The 26,755-nt window shown below is 47.5% G+C and overlaps 1 long non-coding RNA gene across 1 annotated transcript; it reads left to right on the top strand.

The window, feature by feature from the left end:
- Window positions 1–1,614: 1,614 nt before the first annotated feature.
- Window positions 1,615–26,274, top strand: LOC115082699. The gene is made up of 4 exons (XR_003854231.1): window positions 1,615–2,499; window positions 5,064–5,195; window positions 26,014–26,053; window positions 26,147–26,274. It is a non-coding gene; the product is annotated as an uncharacterized LOC115082699 (long non-coding RNA).
- Window positions 26,275–26,755: the final 481 nt, after the last annotated feature.

The raw sequence follows: 26,755 nt of genomic DNA, 5'->3' as shown, positions 1-26,755 counted from the left end.
CATTGGCCTAAAAATGTCTACATATGCTATTTTTACCTGAGAAAACTGTACTTTGAATGTCCCTTTTAATGTGAAATCTATCATAAATGCATACTTTTTAATTGTGTGGAAGGGGGTGGGCAGGCCAGGGGAGGAGGTTGAGATCAGTGTGGGGGGATACAAGGCTGAAGGTTCACCTAGGGTGCCTAATATCCTTTCGAAGGCCCTGTAGGGTCCTCTCAGCAGGCAGGCTGAATCCCATCTCCCTTTCCCCAGCCATCAGTCCTCTTCATCTTCTCTCCTCCACTTTCTGGCTAGGCAGCATTCTGTCTTCCTCAGGACCCTTCTTCAGCAGAAGAAAGGATCTAAGGAGGGGGTGCAGAGGCAGTGGCAGAGGATGCACTTTTTTTTTGAGGCACCACAAGGCAATTCAATCAGGTGGAGGAAAAGCCTCAGGTACATACATCTTGGGAACCCCCCCACCCCCGCTCATACCATGTTAGGCAGATATTTAGAAATTACTTAAGACTAGATTTAATTCAAGTCTTTTTCCTTGGTATCTATGTGTGAGGTCAATTTTAAAACAAGCGAGGCTCCGCTGGAATTTATTTTGTGTGCACTTGTGTGCATATGCTGTAAAATGCACCAGCTGCATGTAAATATGCTCCTAATTTTAAGCGGTTACTCGAGAGCAGCTAGTGCGCGTCTGTCTTCAATAGGACTTTGTTGGCTTTTATGCACGTAGGTCAGTGTATTGTAAAACATGCTTGTGAGAGGCACATTCCAAGTTTTGCAATTAGTCTACCAGATTGTTTAGTTAATAGCAAGGCTAGTTCTTCATCCTACATATGACCCCCCTCCCAGTTGACCCAGACCTTTTATCCTTTTCTATAAGCCCTGAAACTTGAGATGTACAGATTTGCTACTCATTAGGAGCAGCAGTAAGGTTCCGCAGATATCTAGCATATGTGCGCTGTGGTTTTTAGTTTTCAAATTTGGAGTTATGTGCTTAAGTTTGGCCCCACCCAGGAATGCCCATGCTCTGCCCCTTTTCACCCCCCCCTTGATCTTTTCGCATGCATGGGTATATTCATGCGAATTTTGCGGCTTTTTTTAAATCCACATTGCTTGTGTGTGGCCCACATATATGCATATGTGAACATTTTTGTGCGAGCAAAGCTTTTAAAATCAGCTTCACATGTTTTATAATTTAGGATTATAGCTGAGACAATGAGTCTTTCCGAAAAATCATCAGTGGGATTTGAACTTTAACTTTCCCACATTACAGCCTGCTATGCTAATCACTAGGATACTACACTCGGGTGCAGCGATAGCGCAAGAGCTTTTTATTTTTTATGAGTTATGGCTTATTCTTCTTGTACATCACTTTCTTCATAGTTCCTATAACTTTCTAAACAAGCAGTACATTGGCCAATCACAGGCAACGCACCCCGACAAGTGTTGATGTTCTCCGCCCTACTATTTACAGATTTTGCTTGCTTTGAAAAACTCAGCGCCTCTGGGATGCCAGAGAACCCCTCGCGAGCCCGGCGGAGTCACGTGACGTCACGCCCAGCAACCGCGGCCTCTCCCTCTGTCCTGGGTGCGCGCTCTCACCTGCTTTCCTTAAGAAACTCCCCAACTTCCCCTTCCTCAGCCCTCGCCAACTCCCAGCTCTGGGGTGCCGCCGCCGCGCGCCCGGCCTTTCCTCTCACTCCTGATTGGCCGTGCCGGAGTCGGGAGAACGCTCACGTGATCTGCTTTCCAGGCTCCAGGCCGCCATTTTGGTGGAAAGTTTGGAATTTGGTGCGCTGAAGAGGCGGAGGAGGATGAGAGCGGCAGGAAGAGGAAAGCGAGTGCTGTTGGGGGCAAAGGAAAGCCGAAAGTGAACTTTTCGACGTCTCCACAGCCCGTCGCAGCCCCCTCCACTCCTTCTAGCTTTGGAAATTTAAAAAGAAAAACAAAGGGCTGTGAAAAAAGCGGAGGGAAAGTGGAGCTCTGACCCTCACCGGGCTGCTGGAACTGCGGGAAGCAACTTTAGGGTAGCGGCTGGAGCTACTTTGGCAGCCGGAGAAGGCTGCGGTGGCAAATAAAGGCTGACCCCGTTTGGCTCTTTCTCCCCGGCCTGTTTGGAGGTGGTGGGGAGGAGACTGCCACCTCCTCCTCTGTTGCTGCCCTGAGTCCCGGACCGCGGAGGACTCGGGACCGCCTGTGGCTTCGCGTGTCGCTGCTTTCGGGCTTCTTGCAAGCGGAGAAGGAGAGGCGGGGAGCTCATTCTTTCTCTCATACTGGGAAGCACCGGAGAAAGTGCTCCCCTCAGCAGTAACATTACCTTACGGGTGGCGCTAGGTTTTGGCTCAAAGCCCGCTGAGTTTGGCTTGTAAAGTTCAGATCTAAAACAGAGACTCCCAAACTCCACCAAGCGCCTGGAATCGACGTGTGGGCGCGTGGATTTGTTTGATTTCTTAAGATTTTTGGGCAACTGCCTTGGCACTAGGAAAATGCCTGTCAGAAAACAAGGTGAAGACTTTATTTTTTTTCTTCCATTTTCTGTTAATAGATTGTGGTGTTGAACAGACGTTTTTATGCTAATGTCGTGCCCGAACTTTAGCAGTATTCTTGATCATCCTTCAGAACGCCGATCACTTTTTTTTTTTAAAGCATCTTCCCACTCAGCGGAATGTTTAGTGTACTCGTGGTTTCGTTTTCTCAGTGTTTAATAATAGAACTCAGCTCTTTCCCTGAAACAGCAATCCAGGCAGATTCCTCTGCACTTCAGAAGTGTTCGGCTATTGAACTAATTGTTGGCATATTTGTGTTTTGTTGACGAAATGAACTCTATTATGATCGAGATGTGTGTTTTTATAAATGTCTGGATGTATGATTATTTCTTAGACATTTTTTGGTTTTAGTTTAGTGAATAGAAATTGCAACTGAGAACGCTTACGTGGTAGTTATAAGGTTTGATTATATTTTACTCTTGGGGGAATTCTGTGCACAAAAACTTAAAATTCTGCAAACTTTATATTGGTCAAAATACAATTTACATGACAGTCTTTTAAGTAATTATATTTTAAATACAGAAAAAAGTTATTACTTAAAGATGCAGAATTTTAAATATTTTGAGCAGAATTTCCCTAGAAATTCACTTTAAGAGTGCCCCTTCCACTCCCTCTCCCTACTCACCTGGCCACTTTGCTCTCTCAGGCCCCAACTCCTCCACCTGCCAGTATCTCTTCATTCCACCTCTAGGCTCAACCCCTTCCACTCTATCGCCAGTCCCAGAGTTTGACCCCGTTCTCAGTACTGCCCCTCACACAGGCACCCTCTGCCCCTCCCTCTCTCTAGTACACATAAGGCTCCCTCACTCTCACGCACACATCCTCTTACAGGGCTCTCTCTCTTGCATACACACCCACACAAGCTCCCTTTCTCTCTCACACATGCATCCTCACACTGGCTATCTATGTCTGTCTCTCTCTCTCTCTCTCACACAAGCTCCCAATCTCTCACACACATACACACTCCTTCACAATCTCCTCCTATAGGCTCCCTCTCTCTGAAACCCACACTCAAGCATTCCCCCCTCCACTCTCACACCCCTTTCCTGCTCACCCCTCTCTCACACACACACACACACACGCACATTCACTTTTACCGGGGCCTTTATCTTCACTGTGAGTGGAGCACACTCTGTTTGCGGCACACGGAGGCCTTCCAATTTTGCAATGAACCGTGCGCCCGGGCCTTCCATCTTCACCGCGAGTGGAGTGCATCCCACGGCACAAGCAGGCCTTCATCTTTGCGCACTCTGTTTGCGGCATGCCGGATTTTCCTATATTTTCTATGCAGAATTTGGCAATTCTGCACAGGGGGAGAGTTCTGCATGGGACACATTTAAAACTAATCGGAGAAAGTTCTTTTTTACTCAATGCACAATTAAATTCTGGAATTTGTTGCCAGAGGATGTGGTTAGTGCAGTTTAAAAAAGGACTGGATAAGTTCTTGGAGGAGAATTCCATTACCTGCTATTAAGTTCACTTAGAGAATAGCCACTGCCATTAGCAATGGTAACATGAAATAGACTTAGTTTTTGGGTACTTGCCAGGTTCTTAATGCCTGGATTGGTCACTGTTGGAAACAAGATGCTGGGCTTGATGGACCCTTGGTCTGACTCAGTATGGCATTTTCTTATGTTCTTAAGTTCTGCGCTCCACAGTAGTGCAGAATTCCCCGAAGACTAATATTTTAAGGTAGCCTCCTGTTATAACTGCATGTGTAGAGGAACCCAGTTATTACTCCTGGGGGAATTCTGCACACAATTTAAAATTCTGTACACAAAAACATAAAAATCTGCAAAATTCTGCATACTTTATATTGGGTCAAAATAGCACAGCATACAAGAGTCTTTTAAGTTAAATAGTTTGAGAAGAATTTCTCTAGAAGTTCACTGTAAGTGTCTCTTCCACCCTCTCTCCTTACTCCCCTGGCTAGTCTCCTTTCACTTTGCCCTCTCAGGTACCAATTCCTCCACATGCCACTATCTCTCCCCTCTCCCTCTAGGCTCAATCCCTTCCACTCTAGCTCCACTCCCAGTTTGATCCCGCTGTCAATACTACCCCCTCACGCAGGCTCCCCTTTTTCTAGTGCACGTCCACGTGCCCTCTCGCAAACAAGCTCCCTTACATACAATCCCTTTTTCACACACTCCAGCTCCCAGTCTCTCACACACATACACCCTCACACATGCTCTCTCATCCCCCAGGCTGGCAGTCGTACATACACCAGCACACAGACACACAAAGAAGGAGCCAGCCCAGGCATTCCGCTAGTGGCATGCCTGAGCCTACAAATTCTGTTCAAATTCTGCACAACTGCGCAGGAGGGGAATTCTGCACTCTGTAGTAGTGCAGAATTCCCACAGGACTAGGTTATATGCTTAGGGTCCCTATTTACTATGCTGTTTTTCAGTAGACCCCAAATGGATGAGGACTTCTAGTATATAGGCCTCTTAGTATTTGACATTTTTTCTGTTTCTTAACTTTGTGTCATTGCAATATTTTTTTTATTTTTATCATTTGTAGATACTCAGAGGGCACTGGGCCTCCTGGAGGAATATCGCTGCAAACTGAACCAGACAGAGGACAGACAGCTGAGAAACTCCATAGAGCGGGTTATAAACATCTTTCAGAGTAATCTCTTTCAGGCTTTAATAGGTACGTATTTGAAAATTTTTCCGCCTTTAGTCCAGCAGTAAAGGTTTATTGCTTTCAGTTATTTTTAAAAGGTAAGCTAATACTTTGTTTAAAGCAAGAGTAAAATAAGCAGAGTCCTGCCAGCTTGGGATTCCCTTGCTTTGCTGTTGATTTGTAAAATATTTTAATTCTGAGACCGTGGGTTTCTACCAGTCGCCTTTTAAAGGTGGTAATTCATCAGAAAAATAGTGACATGTAAAATGTAGTTTTTCTTTGAAGATTTTTACTTCTAATTTAGTTAAGGCAACTACTTTAATTTGAGAGTTTTTTCCTTTTCTCTGCCTGTGGAAGGAAATGTTTGATAAATCTGGACCATGGTTTTTGCAACACTAGATAGTGTAAAAATAAATTAGTGCTCCACCTTATTCATTTGTATGTGCTTAAGTTTGGAATTTACTGTTCTAATTTGTTTTTATTGTTTAAAATTATGGGTGAAAATTTCTATAGACTAATGGACTAGTTTTTAAACGCCAACCAATATGAGCATTAATAATAAACACAAAGTGTATCCTGCTCCTTGAAAAATGTTTACAGTTTAAAGGGAATGGTAATACTGAAAAGCTACTAGTATTCTTCAAAGTGCACTTAACTATTTATTTATTTTTATTTTACTTAGAAGGTTTTTATATACTGATGTTAAACATTGTTGCATTTAAGGACATTTTATTTCTTATTTTGTTTTTAAGATATGGTGTGCATATACACATTTCAAATAGGAGAGATGGCATATCATAAGTGTGTTAAACATTTTTGTATATGCCAAGATTCAGGCCTACAAAAACTTGGTTTAGTTTTAGAGTCGGTGTATCCCTTTAGTGTTTTATTTTATGTAGCAAGTAGTGTACTATTGTATGTGGATTTAAGCAAATGTGCTGCAGTAATTTGGGTCCTGCAGCACTCAGGGTTTTATTATAAGCAAATTATTTTGTCTCCTCCAAACATATATACTGATTTATTGGCAGAGAGAAATTGGTTAACTTTATGGTCTTTAACCAGTTAATTACTCTACTTTGAAGCTAGTTACTTGAGAAACTTTTCACTTTTTTGTGTTTGGCCCTGGCAGTTAAATCCTGCTCTGTTTGGGCTTCCAGCTGAATTGGAATCTGTTTCCTTTGTTGGTACTATGATCCTTCATTTGCAGCTACCTGAGTCTACTCTTGGTCTGTTATATCCCCTTCCGACTCACTTAGCCTAGCCATTGCAGCTCCCTTCTAAAGTTGGCAATCTGAATCTTGCATGTGGCTGCTAAGTGTTTTGCCATTAGTTGACATTGGCTGTGAATGCTGTTTTAACTGGCAATGCATACACTACCTGATCTTGATTCACTGGGCTGGTCTGTTTTTTCCCACTTTTAGGACTTTTACTGATAATTGTAACTATTCTTTATCTACCTTTTTTTCTACTTTTAAGTTTGCTAATTGAATGTAATCATGGTAGAGCAAGCACTTTGAATGGTGTAAATCAATACATGCAGCAACTTTTGTGTCAAATAAAACAAGCTGCCTCATTTCTCTCACAGCAAGGCATAGTTTGGTATTCTGGGAGCATTAAATGAAATGTAATTCAATATGAAGGATAAATTTATTTTTCCTTCTTGTTCTGAAAGATTAGTCCAGATATGGGTTATCCTTGCTCGCCAGTAGGTGGTGGCAGAGAATACAAGCCTTTTCTGACCTCATGTCCCCCCCCACCCCCCCACCTCTATATAGCTGGATGCAGCAGGCAAACCTGACAGTAATTCTCTGCCTCTAGTAAGGAAAGGACTGTGCAGTAGAAAGCATTTTTTTTGTATTTTTTGCTGAGCTTCCAGGATGATAGCCCAGATGGTGAATCTTCCTGGGACAGTTCAAACCAAGCCAAAAAAGGTTGACAGCCAGGATTAGCCACTTTTCCTTCCCTGGAGAAAGGAAAATCCAGTTCCCATTTGGGCCTGGTCTGAGAAGGCCCTGCACCTGGCAGTGGGAGCATAAAGTTGTGAGGAGGAGAAAAATGAGTACACTTAAGATACCCAGGGAAGGCCTCTGTTTCTCCCGTGCTTCCCCAGTTTCTAAAGGCTGATGGAGAGTGGGAGGAGGTGTTTGCAGCTGGCTGCAATATAGCAAAGTATTGTCTCAGGTGCCTTTTGCAGGAATTGTAAGAGCCTTGAGGAGCCACTGTGGAAGGAGGTAAGAGTCCCTACGATGTCTGAAGGGGAGGAGCTGTCACCCCAGCAGGGGCCCCAGCCAGGGTAGCATCAACAAGCCTGGGAAGCAGTGGTGACGGAGAAAATACTGCACCCCTTGGCAGTTAAGCAGTGGCCAACCCTGGGTCTCCACAGAGTGCTATCCTGGAGGTATATCAGGATTCCTTGGTGGAACAGGGGGTTTTCCCCACAAAGTTTGCCCTGGTTATGCACAAGACTACTTGTACAGTAAAGAGAGTATGAAATAAGGTTCCAGCAGAGGAACAGTTTCTAGGTTTAAAAAGACCCTGGATGGATTCAGAGTGAACTGTGGGAGGGAGGTTGAGAGGAGTCAGGGTAAGCCTTAGAAGAAACGGAGATGACATCACTTGGGTAGTACAGGAGTTGATTATGGTAGAATGGGAGACTTTGGGCTCTTCTATTGGGAGAGCCATGCTGGTACACTACCTATAAGTGGCAGCCTGTTTCAGTTACCAAATGCTCTAATGGCTGTAGTCACACAAAAGACCACAGACACAGTGGAAGAAGGCATAGCCCTTAAGGGACCTGCAGGATTGAAAGATCGAAGCAGCTGTGAAAAGATCCTTTAGCGATTTGCCAGTTTGTCCCTACAGGACAAACTGGCAAATTGCTGGGGGGCAGGAGGAGGCACATAGCTGTTTAGCATGATGGCCTTGCTCTATGCGGAGCTTATCCCATTTGTCTGGACTGATCTGGCAAGACCATAAGGAAGGTGACTTTAAGCATACCTCTTAATTTCCTTTCCTGATAGACCAGTCTAGAACTTGTCCATAATACTTTTTTTTTTGTTTGGTTTTTGTTAAGAAATATGTAATAAACCCCTTGGAATCTGCATACAGGAGAGGAGAGAAGAAAACCTCCGGAGATGGAAGAACAGTAGTCTATTCATGGCACTCAGATATACGTGTATGTGTATATATTTTGTTTAGATATTCAGGGTGGAGGGGGGACAGAAAATATTTGTAGAATAGACATGCTTCGGCAAGAAACTGACAGCCTTGTCTGTTACACCCAGTTATGTAGGGGAACATGACTTCAGAAAAGGCTTGTTCTGAGCAAGGTTAATCCATTTATCTGGACTGGGCTAGCAGTACTCTAGGAAAGAAATTGTTATGCTTTTAATTTCACCTTAGTAGTTACATTTTCAATTGTGTATATAGGGGTAGGTGTATGTTTTTTGTATTTTAAACTGGCAGTTTCTCACAGGACAAGCAGGATGGTAGTCTTCACATATGGGTGACATCACAGGATGGAGCCCAATCACGGAACACTTTTGTCAAAGTTTCTAGAACTTTGACTGGCACCTACTGGGCATGCCAGCATGGCACCAACTCTGCATCCAGCAGGGGTCCCCCTTCAGTCTCTTTTTTTTTTTTCCCCGCGTAGCAGTAGCCACGCGGGTTAAAGAGCTCTCTAGAGATTCCTGACAGGAATTTTCCTCACGGAACTTCTTTAAAAATTTTCAAAACATTCTACCCCATAGGGGCCCCCCTATCGATATCCGTACTCCGCGGTCGAAAGGTAAGGCTTTTTACCCTCGTTTGCAGTTGATTCCTGTCGAGTTTTCCCTTCGGGGTCTACCGGCCATTGATCGCATCACGGCTACATTTTTGTTGAAGCCATGGCGTCGGGTTTTCGTCAGTGCCACGATTGTCCTCGGACAATGTCCATCACAGACCCGCATAGAGTTTGTTTATTGTGTTTGGGGCCCGGCCATGATACCCTAACTTGCACCAAATGTGCCTAAATGACGCCGAAGGGCCGTAAAGCCCACTTAGAGAAGATGGGGGTTTTGAATGAAAAAGAAACTTCGACTGCTTCGACTTTGTCTGAGCTGGTGCCATCGACCTCCTTGCCAGCAGCGGGACACCGGTGCTGCCCGACTGGCATTGACTACACCGAGGGTGTCGACTTCTTCCTCATCGCCTCAGGAGAAGGACCGAGGAGATCATCGTGAAAAGCGTCAGCACTGGCTCAGTCCGCTGATCCCGGCAAGCCCTCGGCGTTAACAGAGCCACCGATAAAGAAATCCCGTCCAGAGAAGGCCCCATCCTCCTCTGTGACTGGGTCACCGAGGTGTTCCCCGCCTTCATCGGTGCAGGGAGTCGCGGCACCACTTTTACTGGTGGACCCTCCGGCTACGCCTCTATTGCCTCCTACTCTGGAGCCGGGGTTACATGCCCCAGGCTTCCGAGAGGAATTGGATTAGATGATCCAAGAGGCCATCGGTAAAGCACTGCAGGGCTTCCAGCCTCCATCAATACTGATGCCTGCGCCGGTCACAGATCAGAGTCCCACGGCGCTCGTACCGCTACTGGATAGACTGGTTGCGTTGATCGGTGCCCTTCCACCACTGGAACCAAGGACACCGGTATGTCCTCTTCCTTAGACGCCGATACCTTTGTCATCGGAAGACGAAGAAACACAGATACCCATACCACCGTCTGGAATTCTGCCACAGACTCTTCCATCAATGTCGCTGGTTCCATTGGTGCCTCCATTGATGCTGTCGATGCCTAGGCCTGGCCCTTCGGGAATAATGCCATTTCTCCTCTCTGAAGATCCTCAGGGAGCTGATGATCAACCTTATGATCCTTGGACTGATGATTCTTCCCAGGATACAGATGATCTGCCTTCAGAGCCCTCTCCTCCTGAAGAGAGAAGGCGTTCTCCTCCAGAGGACCTGTCCTTTATTAACTTCATTAAAGAAATATCTGAGACAATTCCATTTCAGCTTCAGACAAGAGGATTCAAGGCACAAGATGCTGGAAGTACTCCAGTTTCTTAATGCGTCTAAGGAAATCATGTCTATTCCTATTCATGAAATCCTAATTTATCTCCTAAAGAGGAATTGGGAGCACCCAGGTTCGGTTCCGCCTATCAAACGTAAAGACAGATGCCACCTATCTTGTACAGTCAGCTTCTGGGTTTCAAAGTTCACAACTGGATCATCACTCTGTGGTTGTGGAATCAGCCCAGAAAAAGGCACAGCATTCCAAACCTCATTCCTCCATACCTCCAGGGAAGGAGCAGAAATCCCTAGATGCTTTTGGCAGACGAGTCTTTCTTGGCTCAATGCTTATATCTCGCATTGCTTCCTACCAGTTATACATGACCCAGGATAACAGAAACCTTTTTAAGAAGATCCAGGATTTCTCTGAAACTTTATTTTTAATTTTTATATACCGATGTTCCTGTATAGAATACATATCGCACCGGTTTACCAGGAACTGAACAGTCGCCTCAGGGGCGGAATACATTAACACAGGTGGACAGGAAAACCTTTAGGGAGACATTCATACACTCAATTAACTGTGACTGGGAACCAAACTCGGAGACACATGTACAGAGGTAATTATATCGTCTATTGCTTCGTCAGGATTTAGCTCTCTGGGAAAGCTTGGGTGAATAACCAAGTCTTTACATTCTTTTTGAATGTCAGAAGGCACGGTTCTTGGCGGAGGTCCGGTGGGAGCAGGTTCCAAAGAGGGGGACCTGCAGTGGACAGAGCTCATTTCCTCAGTGAGGTTTTTGCCAGCTGGGTGAGAAGCATGTTCTGGTATGCACTTCTGATTGGTCTCTTGGAGATATGTTGCTGTAGTTGGAAGGATAGGTTGAGGGGGGAGATGTTGTGAAGAGCCTTGTGAATCATCATGAGGGATTTAAATTGTATCCTAAATTTTATCGGCAGCCAATGGAGATTTTGGAGGATAGGGGTGATGTGATCCCTTTTTTTAGTGTTAGTGAGGATTCTGGCCGTCGCATTCTGGACCATCTGAAGTGGTTTGATGGTGCTGGCAGGCAGGCCCAGGAGGAGTGAGTTGCAATAGTCCAGTTTGGGGAGGATGATAGATTGTAGTACCAGGCAGAAGTCTCGGAAGTGTAGAAGAGGTTTTAATTTTTTTAAGACTTGCAATTTGAAAAAGCAGTCTTTGGTAGTATTATTTATGAACTTGGTGAAGTTGAGTTGGTTGTCTAGAAGCACACCAAGATCTCTTACTTGCGGCGTGTGGTCGATTGATGAGAAGTGAGGATGAGCGGAACTAGGGGGGATGAGTAGCGTGCAATTGTCTGGGGCTATTATGAGGATTTCAGTTTTGCTAGTATTTAGCACGAGGTTAAGGCTTGTTAGCAAGTTTTTGATAGCTGAAAGGCAGCTGTTCCAGTAAGACCACGTTTTGTGGAGGGATTCTACTATCGGGATGAGGATCTGAATGTCATCCGCGTATAGGAAGTATGTTAGCTTGAGGTTAGATAGAAGATGGGAGAGTGGGAGGAGATAAATATTGAATAGTGTAGGAGAAAGGGATAATCCTTGGGGTATCCCCAGCTTTGATCTGATGGGGAGTGACTCTTTGTTGTTAATCCTAACCTTGTATTGCCTGTTTTCAAGGAAAGATTTGAACCAGTTGAGAGCTGCACCTGTTATACCAATATCTGCTAGACGCTGAAGGAGGCAGGAATGGTTCACGGTGTCGAACGCTGAAGAGAGGTCCAGTAAGACGAGAAAGAAGGGTTGACCTTTTTCCAGATTGATGAGGATGTTATCAGAGAGCGAGGCTAGTAGCGATTCAGTATTCAAAGATTTTCAAAATCTGAATTGGTTTGAAGTTAGAATGTCATTTTCTTCTAAAAATTCCGATAATTGTCTGTTTACAACCTTCTCCATGATTTTAGCAATCATTGGGAGGTTGGCAATTGGTCTGAAGTTAGCTGGGTCAGTGGTTGGAAGGTTAGGTTTTTTCAGGAGGGGTTTGAGAATTGCAAGCTTGAGTTGGTCCGTGACTTGGCCTTGGGAAAGCGAGCAGTTTATGATGTCTATCGGTTTGGCGATGATGTTAGGAATGGAGCACAGAAGATTGGAAGGGATGTGGTCTAGTGGGTGGGACGAGGGCTTCATCTTCCTAAGGATGTTTTCGATTTCTAAGGCGGACGTCTGCTCTAGGGAGGCCATCGAAGCTGTGGTTATTTTATGTTGCTGGGGGGTTGGGTGAGATTGTGGGCCGGTGGTGGATGAGTAGTTTGGTTGCGGAGAGGACCCCTTTAGATGAGCGAGGAGGGTGTCTATTTTTTTCTCGAAGTAGAGTGCTAGTTCGTTGGCTTTGTTGGACGCTTGTGCGTCTGGTATAAGGGGAGTAGCTGGTTTAGTGAGGGCTGACACATAGGAGAACAGAGCTCTAGAGTCGAAGATAAAGTGGTGGATCTTTTTCGAGAAGAATTCTTTCTTGGTTCTGTTGATGACGTTTCTGTAAGAGTTTAGGCTAGATTTATAGGTCAATAGGGTAGTTGTGGACGGGTTTTTTTTCGCCAACTGTGCTCCTTACATCTAAGCTCTTGTTTGAGTGACTTCAACTCAGGTGTGAACCAGGGTTTCCTGTTGTCCTTTTCTGGATGGTGCATTTTTGTGGTCATGGGGCATACTTGTTCAGCCACCCTGTTAGTGATGTTGATCCACAAAGTAGTGGCCGTGTTGACGTCCGAGAGGTTTAGTTGGGCTAGTTCTTTGGATAAATGAGAGCTGAGGATTTCTCCGGTACAAGGTTTTCTGATGGCAACTGAGGTAGCATGAGTTGTTTGGGGAGGGTGTTCCATGATCTCTAGAGCCGTGGAGATGATTCGGTGGTCCGTCCAAGGGACCTGTAGGCATGATGGATTGTTAACGGATGATATTCCTTCATTTAAGAAAATGAGATCTAACGTGTGACCTGCCTTGTGGGTGGGATCATTGACAATTTGCCTGAACCCCATGTGGCCAAGGGAGGAGAGTAGGGTTTCGCAGTTGGTGGAGCGAGGTTGGACGTCCACGTGCAGGTTGAAGTCTCCCATAAGGATCGCTGGTTTTCCTGCATTAAGATGTTTAGCGACTAGCTCGATGATGGGGGGGGGTGGGTCTGCCTCGAATTCCTGGAGGGGCGTAAATCAATCCGATTAGGAGGTATTTTGATTTGAAGAGGGCAAATTCGAGGTTAGGTGATGTATTAGTGGTTTGTAGGGTCAGGCCTAAACCTTTTTTGGCGGCTAGGAGCAGCCCTCCTCCTCTTTTTTTGATCCTGGGAATAGAGAGGAGGTCGTAAGCCTGTGTAGGTAGCTGATTTAGAAGAACTGTATCTGTAGTTTTTAACCAGGTTTCTGTGATCGCACAGATGTCTGGTTTAGTATCGTTTAGGAGGTCGTTGAGGATGTGTGATTTTTTAGAAATGGATTGAGCATTGAAGTCAGTGAGAAAAGAGCCAGGCCTAGTAGTTGTGTGCAGGGCGTAATCGAGATAGGGATGATCCTCTGGCGGTTGCGTGAATATGTGTAAGGCTTAGGGAGTCTCCTCAGGCTGTTGTAGAAGATGGGAATGTTGAAGGAACGCATGGTGGCAGCTGAAACTTCAGGCAAGGCTGGTAGATCTAGTGGGGCTGGATAAGGAGGAGCCTGTGGCTATTATGGCTGGTAGCTCAGAAGCTGGTGTAGCTCAGAATATACCTGTATAAGAACTATCTTATGTGCGTGTGATGCTAATCTCATGCCAACGAAATTTTTCAAAAGGCTGTGAAGGGAACACAAAGTGACTGCGGGAAGATATTGAGGAATAAAGCTAGTTTGGGAGTAGGATTCGGTAGTTGAAGAATGAATCGGCCTGCACAAAGGGGCAGGCCCCTTTGTCGCGCTCCTTCGGCGCGCGACGTCTGAGAATAGCGGGATTTAAATCCTCGCGGGCTTGTCTCTGGCTGCTCTGTGGTGGCCTCGCTCTGGTAGGGCTGTTTCGTTGCGGCAGGCCGAGCTAACGAGCTCGCGTTGCAGAGAGGAGCGGCGGCGAAATTAGAGGCTCGCAGGCGGCGCTGAGACAGCTTGGGGTAAGGGAGAAATGAAAGCCTTACCCCGGCAGGTCAAGGCGCCGAATGCGCAGGCTTTCCCCCGTCTGATTCAGCGAAGAGAGATGGCGCCTGACCTGACCAATTACAGGATGAGCTTAATGCTCTGGCTCAAAAAGGCCTGGATGCAGGCAAGCATGAATTCTGCGCTTCTAGGGTGTCTGCAGCGGGGATTAGTGCAAGAAGGTGCGCCTGGTTGAAATCCTTCGACCTAAGACCAGAGGTACCAGGACAGATTGGATGACCTGCCCTGTGCTGGTGATAATCTCTTCGGAGACAAAATCCAGGAGACTGTGGCGCAGCTAAAGGACCACCATGAAACGCTGCATCAACTTTCTTCAGTGTCTGATGATTTCTCGTCCACCTCCAAGAGGACATTCAGGCGAGATTCTAAGCGGCTGGCCTACAAACCAAGAAGGTATTATCCTCCGGCTTCCCGAGGTCATCCTTCCAAGCCTTATCAAAAGGGTCAGTCCAGACAATCCCGACCTCAGAAGACCCAGTCAGCTCCTCAGCCGGGACCTGCGTCAGGGTTTTGACTCCTCCCTGGAGAGCATACGCCAACCTCCTCTTCCATCTGTACTGGTCGGTGGTCGATTGTGCCACTTCACCAACATTTGGCACACAGTCACCACCAATGACTGGGTACTTGCGGTAGTCACTCAGGTTACCACCTCAACTTCCTGACTGTACCGGTGGACTCCCCGCCTCGGCTGGCGTGGGGATCATCCGACCACTCTCCCCTTCTAGAACAGGAGGTTTCAACCCTCCTCCAGTCCCAGACAATAGAACCAATGCCCCTCTCCCAACAGGGGCAGGGGTTCTATTCCCGGTTTTTCCTCATCCCAAAAAAGTCAGGTGGCGTTCGTCCAATCCTGGACCTTCGCACCCTAAACCAGTATCTACAAAGGGAAAAGTTCAAGATGGTAACCTTGGGCTCTCTACTTCCTCTCCTATATAAAGGAGATTGGCTGTGCTCTCTGGATCTCCAAGAGACAGAGACAGACAGACACACCTCAATTATTCCTGCGATTCCTGGTCGGCCCTGATCACTTCCAGTACTGTGTACTACCATTCGGCCTAGCATCTGCTCCATGAGTCTTTACCAAGTGCCGTGTGGTGGTCGCAGCCTTCCTCAGGAGGCAGAGTATCCATATCTACCCTTATTTTGATGATTGGTTGGTGCATGTCACTCCAATGGCCCGTCTAACCATGAGAGTAATGCAGTGGACCCTGAAATCCCAGTGGGTTCAAGCTTGTCAACCAATGTCCAGCATTTTTCACGTTACCACACGGCTCCACCTGTCGCTGGCCTGGTGGATACAACACTCCAATCTACTTCAAGGCCTTCCATTTCAGGCTCCAGGACCTCAATTTACCTTGACAACAGACACCTCCAACCTAGGGTGGGGTGCGCATGTCGGCGACCTACAGACTCAGGGAACCTGGTTTCCAGAGGAAGCCAAACATCAGATAAATTTCCTGGAACTTTGGGCGATCAGATATGCCCTCAAGGGTTTTTCAGGATTGCCTTTCAAACAAGGCCACCCTGATTCAAACGGACAATCAGGTGGCAATGTGGTACATCAGCAAGCAAGGGGGAACGGGCTCCTACCTCCTGTGTCAGGAAGCTGCACAGATGTGGGCGTGGGCCCTTTCCCACTCAATGTACCTCACAGCCGCCTACTTGCCGGGGTGGACAATGTGTTGGTGGACAAGTTGAGTCGCATGTTTCATCCGCACGAGTGGTCTCTCAACCCCACGGTAGCAGACACAATATTCCAACGTTGGGGTTACCCTCACATAGACTTCTTTGCATCAGTCCACAACCGCAAAGTAGAAAACTTCTGCTCTCTAACTCGCAGTCACCACTCACAACAGAGGGACGCTTTCGCCCTCTCAGGGGCCAGCGGTCTCCTCTATGCGTACCCTCCACTTCCACTCATATCGAAGACTCTCGTGAAGTTACGGAGGGACAAGGGCGTAATGATTCTGATAGCCCCTCACTGGCCACGCCAGGTGTGGTTCCCAATCCTCCAGGACCTATCAGTACGCCGGCACATTCCTCTGGGGAGGGATCCACTTCTGATAACTTAGAACGATGGATACATGCACCACCGCAACCGCCATGCCCTATCTCTGCCTGGATGTTGAAAGGTTAATACTGTACCTCCAACCTCTTAACCTTTCAGAGTCGGTGTCCCGAGTCCTGGTAGCTTCACGAAAGCCTTCTACGAGAAGGTCTTATCGTTCTAAATGGAAGAGGTTTACAGTCTGGTGCACTTCCATGTCCATAGGCCCCTTCACTTGTTCCACGGCGAAGTTTCTGGACTATCTCTGGCAGCTGTCAGTCAGGCCTGAAACTTCCTCCATCAGGGTGCATGTCAGCACAGTAGCCTCGTTTCATAAGGGCGTGGGGGATGTCGCTGTTTCAACACAACCCTTAGTAACACGCTTCATGAGAGGCTTGCTCCACTTAAAACCTCCACTGTGCCCTCCAGCCTCTGCTTGGGACCTTAACGTGGTTTTGGGGCGGCTCATGAAACCTCCGTTTGAGCCTTTCCACTCTTGTGATCTTCGCCATCTCGCCTGGGAAAGTAGTTTTTCTTCTCGCTATCTCCTCTGCTCGCAGAGTTAGTGAGTTGCAGGCTTTAGTTACTTACCCGTCTTACACTAAAATTCTGCATGACAGGGTAGTGCTCCGCACTCACCCTAAGTTTTTACCAAAGGTAGTATCGGAATTTCATATTGATCAATCCATCATCCTACCTACCTTTTTTCCCAGGCCCCATTCAAACCCAGGAGAACAGGCTCTGCATTCCTTGGACTGCAAACGTGCCCTAGCCTTCTATCTAGACCGCACGTCGGCCCACCGGAAATCCACTCAATTGTTTCTTTCGACACCGTCAAATTGGGAAATCCTGTGGGAAAGCAGACCCTCTCCTCCTGGTTAGCGGACTGTATTTATTTTTTATTTGTGTATTTCTTTTTGCTACCAGCAAGCAGGCATTCCGCTGCAAGACCGTGTGAAAGCACACACTATCAGGGCCATGGAGACATCGGTAGCGCACCTCCGTTCGGTGCCGCTTGCTGATATCTGTAAGGCCCTTCGCAGCCCATTAGTGTTTAGATAAGGCTGGCAGACAAGATTTCATCTTTGGCCGATCTGTTCTACGCAACTTGTTTTTAGTTTAACTACCCAACATCTTTCCACCAACCCGTTCCACCAACCCTCCTTACCAAATTCCACCCCTGTTGTGCCTGTTGCACATCTTTTGGGTGCATTTGGTGCATTGCTCAGGCATCCTCAGCGCGGTACTCACCCATGTGAGGACTACCATCCTGTTTGTCTTGTGAGAAAGCAGAGTTGCTTACCTGTAACAGGTGTTCTCACAGGACAGCAGGATGTTAGTCCTCACAAAACCCACCCTCCACCCTGCGGAGTTGGGTTCGCTTACGTTTTCTTATTTTCTTTTTCGCACGTACTTTTTAACTATAAGATGAGACTGAAGGGGGACCCCTGCTGGATGCAGGGTTGGTGCCATGCTGGGCATGCCCAGTAGGTGCCAGTCAAAGTTCTAGAAACTTTGACAAGTGTTCCGTGATTAGGCTCCATCCTGTGATGTCACCCATATGTGAGGACTAACATCCTGATGTCCTGTGAGAACACCTGTTACAGGTAAGCAACTCTGCTTTCCACTTTCTATGGGCTACTAGCTCATGCAGAACCAGGGCTGGGATCTGGTGTTATGAGTCATTTTGTAATTATACAGAGAGATTTTTCTCCCATTTTGTATCCCTTCCCACCTTACTTTATAAACCTAGTCCTTTTCTGCTGCCATCTATTTGGTCCATCCAGTCTACCCATTTGTAGCTACTGTATCTTCTGTGTTTTTTCTCCCTTCTTTTGCCACTAAGGTCCCTATGTCTATCCCATGCATGCTTGAGTTCTGCTAATATTTTGGCTCTTATTAACCTCTGCTGGAAGTCTTATAGTCATTGATTGCAGGACCATGCACCAGCACTCTTTCTGGAACGCTGTAGTCATGGGCCTTGAATCCAGCCATTAGGTGTTGCAATTTTGCTATGACTGAAACCCACCTGAGGGTCTATGAATGCAGTCTCTGCAGTATTCGAAGTCCTGGCCAACCCAGAAATCAAAAGAACTGAGTCAGGTATTGAACCCAAATTCCCCTGCATAGCAGTACACAGTGCTGCCACTGAGCCACAGGGATAGGTACCCATGATCAAATTTTGTTTCATTTAATCTCTAAATGACCAGAAGCTGACACAACCTCTACATGGTACAAAGTTAAACATGATGGTAGTCTGCAGTGTTTAATGCAAAATTCCTATTTTCCTAGCGTGTAGCAGATGGACTCAAAACAAGTGGGTATAGTGTACTCGTGCTAGCAGTTGGAGACGGATCTGACGTCAGCACGGGTACATATACCCCCGCAGGAAGTGCAGCAATTCAGTAATTTCCGTCTCCAAAGCAGTTTGGAGCTACCTCACGCTCGCTGAGCGTTTTTCCAAATTCTAACGACTAAATTCATAAAAGAAACCTACTTGAAGACGAGCCCCGCACTCCTGTGGTGATACCATTGGGTCCCTCCCCCAGTTGAGTTTCCCGAGGCGATTTCCGTGGTCTCCTCGGAGGTAAGAGCCTCGGTCCGGTGGCCGACTTGTGGCAGGGACCTAGCCCCTGAGTGAGAAGGGCTCGGGCGCGGCATAGAGGCAGCCTCGGTCCCGGCGTGGACTTGGCCCCCGAGCGAGACGAGTTCGGGCGCGGCCTAGAGGCAGCGGGTGCACTTCCTCGAGCGCGGCGGTGACGGTACTTACCCTCTCCCCCCCGCAGCCGGAGACCACCTGGGTCGCAGCCGGGAAGCGCCGAAGACAAGGTAAGGCGTACATCTTTACTTGTTGGTCTCCGAGGAAGCGAGGATTAGCAGAGTCTGCCTATGTGGCAACCCGCCAAGGGGGGTCACCATTTTGCCTGCCTGCTCGCCTTCTGCCCTGGTTCGTCAGCCGTGCAATAGGCGCCCGTGGACAGGCGCACATGGATAAGCGCAGATTGGTAGGTGCATATTACAAAGCGCAGACTCCAGCTGGGTTCACAGACGAGATGGAGCGTAAGAGAGCCCATGCGTCAGCAGAGCCGGCACCTCCAGAATCAGGCATAAGCCTCTGCTCTGCATGCAACCTCAGAGCCACTCAGAGCGAGGAAGCAGACTCCCTATGTGCCCAATGTGAAGAGGCCCTGGGAGTTCCAGGCCAGGACCGGTCGCAGCCCAGCGTACTTGCCAGTTCCTCAGGGAACACCCCGGACCTAGCAGGCAGCGGTGAGCTGCCAGGGAACCCGAGAGACCTGGTGCCCCTAAGGTCAGATCCGGCTTCGCTCTCCTGGGTGGAATTATTCAAGGGGATTCATGCCTTTGTCACAATGCAGTCGGCTCCCCGAACAGGTCCATACTTACCGAATGACCCGGCCCCTGGACCCTCAAGGTCTAGGCACGGCCACTCGCCACCCAGAAGCCCCACTTATGAGGACTCAGATTACTCTGAGGAAGAAGGCGAGCTCCCCGAGGAGGGAGAACTTCCCTCGGGGATGGAACAATATCGGACCATGAGGCGTTTCTTTCTGAAAGAGGATCTCCCAGGCCTGATCTCACAATGCCTGTCGGAACTGGCTCTCCTGGGCCATGACACCCCAGGGGAACCTAGAATGAGCCCCCTGTTAGAGGGCCTGTGCCAAACAACTCACCAATTTTCCTCTCCTACGAGCAGCACAGCAGCTCATCGATCTGGAATGGAATATGCCGGAGGCCTCATTCAAAGGGGGTTGGGCCTTGGCTGGCATGTACCCCTTAGACCCGGCAACCAAGGAGATGCTGGCATGCCCCCAGGTAGACGCCATAGTTAGTGCAATTGTGAAGCGCACCACAATTCCGGTGGAAGGAGGAACGACCCTCAAGGATACACATGACCGGCGCATGGACGCCATTCTGAAACACGCCTTTGAGGTGGCAGCCATGTCCCTACGAATTGTGACCTGCTGCACCGTGGTGACACATTCATGTTTGTCACAGGCTAGGAACAACACCCCGGGAGAAGAGATGGAATCAGCTCTCTCGTTCCTCACTGACGCAGCGCCCGATCTAGTCCGTATAGCAGCCAAGGGAGTGTCATCCTCAGTGGCAGCCAGTAGACAGCTCTGGCTATGTAATTGGTCGGCAGACTCCTCCTCCAAGACACGTCTCACGAGAATGCCCTTTAAGGGATCCCTCCTGTTCGGCAGCGACCTCGAGAAACTGGCCAATAAATGGGGCACCTCTCCATTACCCCGTCTACCAGAAGAGACAGGTCAAGGAGTAGCCAGCGCCCTTTTCCTAGACCATCCAGAGGTAGAAACTCTCAGCGCTTCAACCCTTACAGGACTCGCTACCAAGCACCTCGTTCGCAGGCCAGGAACCAATCCTTTCGGACTAAGCGCAACAAGAGGGGAACCGGCTCAGGTTCGGGTCCCGGCCGTACCCCACAATGACAATCAGCCGACCCATCCGGGGGTAGCAGCCATAGGGGGAAGGCTAACCCTCTTCTACCGCAGGTGGGTCGAGATTACCTCGGACCAGTGGGTCCTCGCCATCATCTGAGAAGGGTATTACCTGGACTTTCTTCAGCTCCCGCCGGCAAGTTTGTGGAATCTCCTTGTTCACCCCTCAAGAGGACGGCACTAGAAGTTACCTTGCGGAGGCTCCTGTCCCTAAAAGCCATAATCCCAGTGCCTGCAGGGGAGATAAATTCTGGGCATTATTCCATTTATTTCATAGTGCCCAAGAAGGAGGGCACTTTCAGGCCCGTCCTGGACCTCAAGTCAGTCAACCGGCACCTATGGGTCCCCAGCTTTTGCATGGAAACTCTGCGGTCTGTCAAATTCAGTACAGCCAGGGGAGTTTCTCACATCCCTAGATCTGTCTGAAGCCTACTTGCATATCCCAATCCATCTGGATCACCAGCGCTATTTACGCTTCAAAGTCCTGAACCAACACTTCCAGTTCCGAGCTTTACCCTTCGGGTTAGCCACCGCGCCGCGGACCTTTACCAAGGTCATAGTAGTAGTGGCGGCGTCGCTCAGGAAGGAAGGAATCCTCGTCCATCCCTCCCTGGACGACTGGCTGATCAGGGCAAAGTCACCGGAGGAGAGCCACCAGGCAACCAACAGAGTTATAGCTCTTCTGGAAAGTCTAGGATGGGTAGTAAACTTGAACAAGAGTTCCCTACAGCCTTCTCAGTCGCTGGAATACCTAGGAGACAGATTCGACACCCAGGAAGACAAGGTCAGTCTGACCTCCAAGAGGAGATCAAAGCTCCAGAATCGTCTGCTGGCCCTGCTGAGCGCCACCCGGCCCACAGCTTGGAATTACCTACAGGTCCTCGGCCTTATGGCATCCACTCTGGAGGTAATACCATGGGCGCGGGCTCATATGAGACCATTACAATGCGCCCTCCTATCTCGGTGGAGCCCACGATCACAGAACTACACCGTACACCTACCTCTACCAGCCAGAGTGCGGAATCAACTACGGTGGTGGTTGCAGCCCAGCCACATGAGCCGGGGGTCAAGAATGTCCTCCCCAACCTGGACCCTGCTCACGACAGATGCCAGCCTGAACGGATGGGGAGCACACTGCGAAGAACTCACCGCCCAAGGGCGGTGGAACAGAGAAGAGTCGGGGTGGAACATAAACCGACTAGAGGCACGGGCCGTCAGGCTAGCATGCCTGCGATTTGCCCACAGACTTTGAAACAGAGCGGTCAGAGTGATGTTGGACAACGCCACCACAGTGGCATACATCAACCGGCAGGGCGGAACCAGAAGCCAACAGGTATCCCTAGAAATAGCCCCCCTGATGACTTGGGCAGAAGCAAATCTCCAGGATATCTCCGCCGTCCACATCGCCGGGAAGGACAACACCACGGCAGACTTCCTCAGCAGAGAAAGCTTAAACCCGGGGGAATGGCAGCTATCGCCCACAGCTTTCCAGATGATTGTGGATCAGTGGGGGACCGCGGGCATGGACCTACTAGCGGACAGGTCCAACGCTCAAGTACCCAGGTATTTCAGCCGCAGGCGGGATCCTCTATCCCAGGGGATCGATGCCCTGGTACAGCCATGGCCTCAGGGGTTCCTGCTATATGCTTTTCCTCCATGGCCCCTGCTGGGCGCCATTATACACAAGATTCAGCGGCACAGAGGACTAGTTCTTCTAGTGGTCCCGGACTGGCCAAGAAGACCCTGGTACGCAGACATGAGAAGACTACTGGCAGGGAATCCACTGCCATTGCCTCCACACAGGGACCTGCTGTGGCAAGGTCCCATCCTCCTCGAGGATCCAGCTCAATTCTCTCTTACGGTCTGGCCATTGAGAGGGCTAGACTGAAGAAGAGAGGATACTCGGGGCCGGTAATAGATACACTCCTCCGAGCACGCAAGTTCTCCACATCACTAACATATATACGGATCTGGAGAGTATTTGAAGCCTGGTGCGAATCTCACGGCACCAGTCCACATGCCAGTACACTCCCTATCATTTTGGATTTCCTGCAAGATGGACTTCAGAAGGGTCTGTCCCTCAATTCCATCAAGGTTCAGGTGGCAGCACTATCCTGCTACGGTCCCCGGAGTGACGGCAACAGTATTGCCACACACCCAGACGTTTCACGATTCCTGAAAGGAGTCAAACACATTCGCCAGCCACTGAAGTGGCCAGTGCCCTTGTGGAACCTCAACCTAGTTTTGGAATTCCTAGCGGGACCTGCCTTCAGACCCCTTCGAGGCCTGTCCCTCCATTTGTTGACCTTGAAGATGGTGTTCCTGCTGGCCGTATGCTCAGCACGCCGCATCTCAGAGATACAGGCGCTGTCCTGCCGTGATCCGTTTCTCCGAATCACTCCAGAGGCTATCCATCTTCGCACGGTTCCTTCCTTCCACGGTTCCTTCCTTCCTTGCACGGTTGAGGTGGAAGTAGTCTCACACTTCCACCTCAACCAAACCATATCCTTGCCCACCACGGAAGGTTTGAAGAAGTCGGAAGAAGGTCGAATACTGCGCCATCTCGACATCGGCAGACTACTGTCCAGATACCTGGAAATGTCAGAAGCAGTACGAAAGACGGACCACCTGTTCGTCCTTCACAGCGGCAAGAAGCAAGGGGAAGCGGCCTCACGGGCAACAATCGCCCGCTGGATCAAAGAAGTAATCAAGGCAGCCTACGTAGAGGCGGGAAAACCACCACCTCTACGGGTCAAGGCTCACTCTACCAGAGCGCAAGCGGCCTCTTGGGCAGAAACTAGGATGCTGTCGCCTGCAGAGATATGTAAAGCGGCAACGTAGTCCTCCCTCCATACCTTCTCCAGGTTCTACCGTCTGGACGTCCAGGCCAGGGAGGACACAGCATTTGCGAGGGCAATCCTGAACGGCCCTCGGGCAGCCTCCCACCCAGCCCGGGAGTAGCTTTTGTACATCCCACTTGTTTTGAGTCCATCTGCTACACGCTAGGAAATGTAGAGATTACTTACCTGATAATCTCGTTTTCCTTAGTGTATGCAGATGGACTCGGCATCCCACCTGGCTGCTGGCATACATGGGGATTCACCGACTCACGGTAAGCCATGTTTCTTATAATAGGCCATCCATCCTGTCGGGTGTCGACGCCTTCCAGTTGAGAACACTGGCGGTCTCCAGCTACTATGAATCGGTCAGGGTAATCCTGTTCATTTAATCGATCGGTCAGCTACACATATATCCATAAAGCTTTTGCAAGGAAGATTACTGAATTGCTGCACTTCCTGTGGGGGTATATGTACCCGTGCTGACGTCAGATCCGTCTCCAACTGCTAGCACAAGCACACTATACCCACTTGTTTTGAGTCCATCTGCATACACTAAGGAAAACGAGATTATCAGGTAAGTAATCTCTACATTATTTGCTAATTTTAGCAGTGAATATGGTAGGTGCAAAAGTTTGAACACCCTCCCAGTTGATTCATTACTATAAAAAAAAAAAAAAGCCAAACTTGTTAGATCAGGTGACAATGCAATGGTTTAACAAATACTGATTCTCTTGTCTATTTTCAGCAACTGTCTTGAGTATTTGAAAATAAAGAAAAGTCACTCTTACAATGCAGGGAAAGGCTAAAAAATGTTGTCTCAATGCAATTTAAACTGTCAAACATCGCGGGGAGGAGATTAGCCCAGGAAACATGGCGAACAGTTGTAAGCCTATAACTGGTCACAGAAGAGAACCAAGACACAATCTTGGGAGGTCCAGGTAGTCATCTGTGGTTCAGTGTAGTGTCTGGTTCAGATAAAGCCAGGAATAGAATAATCTTTGATAGCTCAGCATGGCGAGAACTTTTTTTGGATATGGCCTCAGTCCATAGCTCCCACCTCCCGGTTCTGCGTGGGGGACTGCTGCGTTCCATGGTTTCAGAATTAGAGGATTAGCTTGCCACCTGGGGGAACATGAGCTTAATTGCATTAATTGTCCTATTCTCATCCTGCATTGTTGTGTCAAGACCTTATAGGACACAGACAAGGACATCAGATGAAGCTCTAACCTGATCTGAAAACATGTTCTTTGAAGTAGTGCACTCCCTGGCAGACTGTCATCACTCTTTATGAACCCGGCACATTTCTTTCCTTATGCGTTCCATCTGTGTGTATAGCCTGCTGTCACACTAGTCTTGACGAGTTCCTGCCTCGCAGTCAGTTCTGCTGTAAGCTGATCTGCCATCACATCAATGTTGGAGAGTGGTGTTTCTGTTGGTGGCACAGTGCAATAATCTGAGCCCCACCTCTGCCAATGCTACCTACAAAGGTGCCTGGAGAACTTTCCATGCTGGTGCCAGGTGTTGGTGGTACATCAGGGATGTGTCTCGCCATGGGAAATGAAGCTCCGATAGTCCATCTTACTTGGCAGCCGCAGACTGTCAGCTTGTTCTGCTGTTCCCATGGTAGGTGGATCCTGAGGCTGTATCCCTTCAAATGCTGCTTGGTTATTTTCTGCTGCACCCACTGTCAGAAGTCTATAACAGGATATTTATTGATGGTTCAGCGTGGTAAGAGCTTTCCTTGTGGATATGGCCTCTATCCATGACTCTCGTTTCCTGGTTTTGCACCATCAATATTCTTTCCCACAACAGTCTACGTTAAATAATACTCTGAAAAGCAAGACTTTTTTACATCTAGAAAATGTTAATTTCATTTTAAATAGTCTTGTCAATATATCAAGTTCACGTTTTCAACTGCATTTTTTTGTAAATTGATGTATTTATAAATTTGTTTAAAATAATCAGTATCTTTCACATCTAAGGGAAGATGTAAGTTCTCCGCCCTGTACTTATGCTTCATATTTTGCATCTTAGGCGGCATAGTTCCTTAAATTTATACCAATTATATATATATATATATAGATATATATATATATATATATATATATATATATATATATATATATATATATATATATATATATAAATAATGTAAAACATTTTTTCCACCTCTCTGCATATCTTTTGATAGCATAAACTTTGTGAATTCTCTATACTAAGTATCTCTTTGAGTTATTGGAATGGTTATCTGATTCCTTGCAGCTAACACATTAAATTTCAGGGCACCCTTTTCTTTCCATCCATGAAACATCTTGTTTTCCAGGCCCGGTGAAACATTGGATTTCCTAAAAAGGACATCAGGGGTGAGTGTTTCCCTCCCATTTTCCATAAGCTTCTTAAATAAGAATATGCCATTCTGACTGGTTGAATTAAGCCATGTTTTTTCAACATGCCAGGAAGAAGATCTGTACACACATGAACAACACAGGTAAGTATGGATACATAATTGTCCATATTAATATTTGCAAACTTATTTTTTTTTATTCAATAAGCCATTGCCTTAACTTGATAGACCATGTTATGTATATTAAAAGTCCCCCTCCCCTTCCTTTGGCCTGCATAACTTAACTAAAGAAATACAGGGTATTTAAAAAAAAAAAAAAAATCCCCACAAAAAACCATTTAAGATCATATCTTTTAATCCAATATGGTAGATATTCTATAATATACAATATTTTTGGAAACTAAATATCTTAGAGCACTGCCTTTCTTAAAAGTAACAGTGGAAGATGTAACAGTATCACCATTTGTACTTTATCCAAAATAGTCGTTAAATTTGTTTTGCCCAGTCTTAATAAATGTCATGTCATTTATATACCACCCTCCCAAGCATAAAACTGCCTATGGTGTATAACAATATAAAAAAAATCAAATAAAAACAATAACATTTTCAACTTGGCCTCCAACACTTCTCTGCCACACATTGGTCTCGTAAGCTAAATTTCCCTTTATTTATATTGCAATGAGCAGTACTTTACAATCCCAGACGTTTTAATTCACTTTAT

Source organism: Rhinatrema bivittatum, unplaced genomic scaffold (genome assembly GCF_901001135.1).
Source record: "Rhinatrema bivittatum unplaced genomic scaffold, aRhiBiv1.1, whole genome shotgun sequence".
In the NCBI taxonomy this organism is placed as follows: Eukaryota; Metazoa; Chordata; class Amphibia; order Gymnophiona; family Rhinatrematidae; genus Rhinatrema; species Rhinatrema bivittatum.
The sequence above is the reverse complement of the archived record's forward strand: the minus strand, read 5'-3'. Positions and strand labels throughout refer to the sequence as shown.